The sequence below is a fragment of the Hyperoodon ampullatus genome (assembly GCF_949752795.1).
Source record: "Hyperoodon ampullatus genome assembly, chromosome: 7".
In the NCBI taxonomy this organism is placed as follows: domain Eukaryota; kingdom Metazoa; phylum Chordata; class Mammalia; order Artiodactyla; family Ziphiidae; genus Hyperoodon; species Hyperoodon ampullatus.
The window spans coordinates 31,066,947-31,073,302 of record NC_136920.1 but is presented as its reverse complement, the minus strand read 5'-3'; positions in this window follow the sequence as shown (position 1 = coordinate 31,073,302).

Sequence of the window (6,356 nt, the reverse complement as noted above, 5' to 3'; positions counted from 1 at the left end):
TTTATCTTCCATTTCTGCTCCAATGATGTGCAAAACTCTGAAGGTTTAAGGGCCAGATGTCTCCAGCCTGGGGAGCAAAGTTCAAGGAAGTAGGACAAATTAAAAGAAGGAAGGGAAGTGCATTCATGCATGTAATACCCTTTCTCTTCCTGGTGAAAATGAGTTCAGGAGAGCTCATAGGGGAATCTCCTTACTTGTTCAAATGCCTACACACAGCATCAATTGCCCAGCCCTAGTTTCCACCCCCATAACCCAACCCTAATAGTCACACCCACAGGAATACAAGCTCTTATATCCGAGAGTTACAAACCGCAGTGGACCCCTGGACCAGCTCCCCAGGAAACACTGGTCAGGAGATATCAGTGCCGCCCAGGCCAAAGTCACCCTTCCATACAAGTTCAGAGCAGCATAAAGAAACACCTGCTAGGGTAGTATTTCTCCAGGGAGCTATTTCAGATTCCACATAAGAGTAAGTGGTGGCCTTGGATAAATCATTCCTTTCATTTATGTGCTGAACAGGAGAAAACAAGTCAACAACTGATGCATGCAAAAGCATTTGGAGGTGATGGATGAAGACATTAGGGTGCATTTTGTCAATGGCATGCCATTAGAGAAAACCATTTCACAGAGTAAATTAAGAAAACCAACCAGCTACGTGACCCACTCGGAATTGCCACTGGCCAGACCTTTTTTTCTCCTCCAGGAATGAAGCTGCATGGGATTGACATCATCATTATCACTCAGACTCCCTTTCCTAGGGTAGCTGCCTGTGCTTGTCTGAGACTTATACCCCCAGGGAGCACTTCCCCGGAACGATGGTCACTCACATAACTGGAGAAACCTGTGTATCACAGACCCTGACTTTCTTTTATTGCTGTCTTGAATTATTAATTAAATCTCTTATTGCTATTTAACTTCATGTGTCAATATCTTGCTTTTTGGACCAAATTATAAGGACTTTTCATGGCAAGAACTGGGTCTTACAAATGAAGCTTTCTAGTACATCATAGGCTTACAGTGTTCAGTCAATATTTGTTGATTTCATCCGTGATAAATTTCTCCTATCTTTCTCAGAGACCTGGCTATTTTCTGCCAAACACTGATTAATTTATTAAGAAAGCATTTCTTTGGAACTAAATGCTGGGAATGCAGAGACAGAAGACCTGGTCACAGACCTCAGGAAGCTCACAGGCAGACAAGCAGCAATCAGAACGTGGCGTAGGTAGAAGTATGTGTGTGTATGGCGGGGGTGGCAGGTGAGGGGCTGTGACGGTGTCAAGGGTGGGGGGGTGTTCTGGGTAAGGATAAGGGAGCTCAGGGAAGGCTTCTAGGAAATATGAGTCCCTTTAAGGATTAAGTTGTTACCGAAGCATTACTGCCGATACGTGCGAGGGCATGTTGGTGAACCTAAGCATGGCGCATTTGGGTTCCGAGTCATTTGCTATTTCAGGAGCTCCTACTGAAAAGCTCAGCCTATACCCAAGGTCTGCCGCTAAGGTCGGGGCGGAAACGGGCTATGAAACCACAGGCCCTTTCCCTTGGTAAGCGGGCTCTGAGAGCATTCGGATGCCCCTCATGGTAACTGTGGCTTCGTAAAAATCACAGCTGATTGATGGGCGCAGGCTCTCCGCTTCGTGTGTTTAGTCTACCCGTGCTTTTAGTACCACGGTGGCCATGCTTCCTAATGGAAATGCATTTTTCTCTCTCACCGTTACCCAGATATAGATGCTCTCAGATATGAAAGGCCTTTTACCTCAAGATTTTTGTCTTGTAAGGCATCCCTAATTCAGGAAGGAAACGAGGAGTCGAGAAGAACCTACCACAAATGTTTTGTCGGGTAGCTCAGCGAGAGAGAGACAGGAATTTAAAGAGCTTGATTTATGTACGGCTTGGGTCTGCAGCTCCTTTACCCTGACTCAGTTCAGTTCAAGGAATTCACTTTCTCTTGGGAAGGGCTCTGACTAACAGAGAAAAATAAGCTAAATGTTTCTGCTTTTCTTTTTAAGAAAGTATCATGGGCAGCGTAATAAAATCTTCCATTTTTTTTTATAATAGCTCACCGGGCCCAGGACCCTACTGATGTTATATCAACTCTGACAAATCCGTTGTCAGGCAGGAAGTATCCCATTACACAGGCGTGGAGCATGAGGCTGAGAGAATTAAAGTAGCATGTCCAAGGCTAACCAGATGGTAAATGGCGTAGCTGGGATTTGAAAACAAGCATGACTGATGCCAAAGTTGGGGGCTCTTACCAGCTCCCAATGTCTTCCAGGCTAGACATGCATGTCAAAATGCATGACAAAGAGCTGTCAAAGTTCAGAGGTAGCAAGCATGTACCCATCTCTTTTGCAGGAGGAAGAACTAGCTGTCCATCGGAGGAACTGGCTGCCCATCAGAGGAGGTGGACTGCTTGAAGTGAAAGTAAGTGAACCCTCATGGGAACCCTTGGAGGTCAGAGTCTGAGTTTTTTTTTTCAACGAATCTGGTTTAATAAGCCCCATATAGGCAGCTTGTTCTCTGCTACAAAATCATATTTTGTCTGGCAAACTGATCGTCCCATCTTCTATTATTCCTGAATGTCAAGCTGAAAAAGCAGTTCATGTTCAAAATTGAGAGTCCAAATGCCAATGTGGGGCTATCTCTTTGAATTGCTGTGTAACCATGGTGGTGCCACTGACCCTCTGAACTTCTCATAAGCTCCAGAGACTGACACCATGGGCACCAGGGAGGGGGGAGGCTTCTCAGAGAGGCTTTTGAATCAGTGTGGTTTTCTCTTCCATGGAAAGGCCGGATAGGAGCAGAAAGGTAGAGGTGACATTTTGAAAAGGAAGGGAAAGTCGCTTTAAACTTCTGGAAGAGTCATACCAGAGAGTGGACAGACATGCAGCAATCCTGCTACTTCACTACAAAGTAGGAGAGAAAACATTTTGTATTAAGAAACTGACATCCAGAAGCGGACCTAGAGCTTTCTGTGAAACCACCCACTAAGACTGTCCGGTCCAGGAACCGTCCCCACATCCCATGACCTCCTGCCTCATGCCCAGCAGTGTTTCCAAATGCCTCAGCTCATAGCCGGATTCTCAAAATTCACTTAATCTCTTAAGTTGTGTTGGTTTAATAATTAAACAAAAAGTACCTTAAAACTTTTAGGAAAGTGGGAAGACACTGGAAAACCAAAATAATATGTGGATGTTAACTGTCGAAGCAGCACATCCTTGCTGGAGGAGGGTTGGGGGAGGGGGACATTATTCAGGGCCCAGCAAGTGTTTCATCTGCAATTGACAAATCCTCAATCCTCCCAGCTTCTGTTTCTCACTACTTGAGACCTGGGTCACAGTATTTATTTACTTAAGTGATGGAGATGAAGGCAGGCTTAATGCTGGCCACCTGCCAGAATAACAGTGACCTGCCTCTTAAGGGGATTTCAGCAACCCCTCAACATCTTTATAAGACAAAAGGGCCTGGGGAGAAAATGCAGAGGAAAAAAAATCACTAATTGAGCTTGAAAAAGATGGTGAGATGAACTGTAAAGACCCAAAGGGCAAGCCAGGCTGAGATCCATGGTTGCCGTTTAATGCGACTTGAAAGAGTGCAGACCCCTTCCTCTTCTGAGATTAGATGGGATTTTGCAAACTATGATACCCAAACTGAAAAGTCAGTCTCCCTTATCTGCCTCTCGCAAATGCCCTTGGAGTCCTTCATATTCTTATAAAGAGAGATTTGTGAGTCTCCAAGCAATGCAAACAAACGCGCTTTCTCGGAAATAATGCTCTCGAGAGTGAGACTTACAACAACTTCAACAACTGACTTACAACTTCAACTTACAACAACTTCATCATCATCACCACCCCCATTTTACAGGAAGGGTAAGTACCCAGCCAAAGGCATCAGTGCCAGTTCAAGATGGAGCCAGGACCTGGAGAGGCACGCTGGCTCTAGGCTCTGTGCTCTTCTGCACCACACCGTGCTGTGCTTCAAGCAGAGAGAATGGGCTTCAACTTGATGCAGTCATAAAGCCCCAGGCAGCGTGCTCCAGCAGGCCCCTAGGTGAGGGGTAGGAAGTACCTCCAGGCCTGCATCAGTCTTCTATCAGCTCTTGGAGGGCGTCAACTTTTCTGCCCCAGAAGCAGGGTGATGAAAAGAGCATGGGCTATGGAGTCAGACAGACCTTCCATTTTCCTAGGGAATGATTGTGAACCTTCCATTTTCCTAGGGAAAGTTATTTAACTTTTGGAGCCTCGGTTTCCGATCTAAAAAGTGGGGCTTATGTGACCTTTCGCAGGATTTTGTGAGGATTAGAAACAAAATATGAGACCCACTCATTAGAGTCACTGGTGACAGAAGGATAGAGAGTGCCTGGTGTCTAAGAGCTATTTCCGATATTTCCTTGGGACGGTCATCCTGGCCCCCATGGAGGCAGTTCACACATATGGATTGGTGAACCTGGACCGGCCAAAGGAAGCTCTGTCTGAGCCAGTCCACCCCGTAGATTTAGCAGACTGGGTTGCTTCCTGCTCCCACACAATGGAAAGCAATCTTAGTAAGTGCTTAGCTTAATTAGTTTGTGTCCAGATGTGCTCTCAAGGGCTGTGCACACACACATGTCATCATGATCACCCACCTGTCTCTGGAAAGCCTGTTTTTCCAGAAGTCTGAGCCTAACTCCCTGTACAGTAACCAGATGAAATTTCCATTCAGTCAACTCTCAGTCCAGCTCTCTGCGAATGAGCCTGAAGTCACGACCCTCTTCTGCTGATGTGTCAGGTCAAGGGAGCATGGTTCATCTCCCACGGCACATCTCAGCTACTACGGTCATGGACCACCTCCAGCTCTGGGTGGCCACCCAAGACACCTTAATGAGTATTAAAAGTACGAGTCTGAGCTGGAATTCTCTCCTAGAACATTCTCTGTACTCCACTGGTACTGAAATCAAGAATTCTTTGCAGGAATTACACCAAAGGATGCACCATGGGTAGGAAGGAAGGAAGATGTGTCAGAATGCAATCGAACAGACACTGGAATGCAGACTTCCGGGGGGAGGAGAGACTGCAGATTCAAGATCATGCTGCTTTTCTTCAATGGCTCTTCCAAAGAAAATAAAAAAGACATAACAGGGTTTTTTCCACCCCACCCTCTGCTGCCTACTGGCTGCCACAGCATTCTAGCTGGGGACATCATTAAAAAAACAGTGATGGGGAGATGGTGACTGCTCCTAGGGACAAAAGGGAATGTGCAGGGCTTACTCCGTGACCCACTGGTTTACCCTCTCACTACCACACATACATCCACAATAGCATCTTCAGCCTCCACTGCACGGTCCCTCTGTTCCTGTAGAAATTACTATGGCCAAAGATGAAATCTTCACTCTCTGAAATCTACAGCCAGATAGATGACAGCGTGAAGGAAGGAAAGAGTACATTGAGTGTCTTATCGATCCACCTGCCAGCCCGTGAATGGCAGGTAATAAAAATTTATTGAAAATTAGAAAAAAAAAGTCACTTATTCTGATGCCACTGAAAGGGAGTGCTGATGTTGCATAGGAATAAATCCCTCCTCCCTCAGCACTAAACCGTCATCTTCCCAACCAGCCAACCCTCCAAACAGCACGGATTTAAAAATCTTGCAATTTTATTTGCATATAAAGGCCGCTAGATATAGAATATCACAATAAATTTAAAGAAACAACTGCTTTCCTAAATTTCATTAACAAGATAACGTAAAATAGAATAAAGCTCAACAGCATTTACAATGGGAAAACAGAAATGACTATTAGCGACAATATTTTGTGCTAGCGCAGATTGCATCGACACACAGTGCAAAATGGGGGGTGGGGTAGGGAGAAGGAAGTAAGAAGACAATTCAGGGTATTTAAATATAAAGGACAACTAAGCCTTATTTTAGTCAGCTTCCATTGCATCCATTTAAATCTATACACGCCTGCGACTGTACCTAGAAGTAACTCAAGCTCTTTAAGACCTTGAGTTCTGAGAAAATGTGTCAGCTCCTTCGGACTTCTGATGCCCTGCTTCAAGCACCCCTTTACAGTTGTACTGTCCTTGGCAATATTAAACTCCTAACTTAGTCATAATACACAAAAAATATTTATATATATAAACCCATATTGAAAAGGAGTCTGTACGCTTTTTTTTCTTTTTTTCTTACTGCATGAAATACCTGCTCTTGACAGATTCCATTTCCATATTTTTAAAGCTAAAATAATTTAAAAGAAACAAACATACAATGAATCCTTGTATAACCACAATATGGATCTCACTAGCTAAGCCATCCTCTAAAAGAGGGCCGTTTTCTTCCCTCGACACAGCTTTTTTTATAGTGACAGTGTTGCAGAGAAGTCT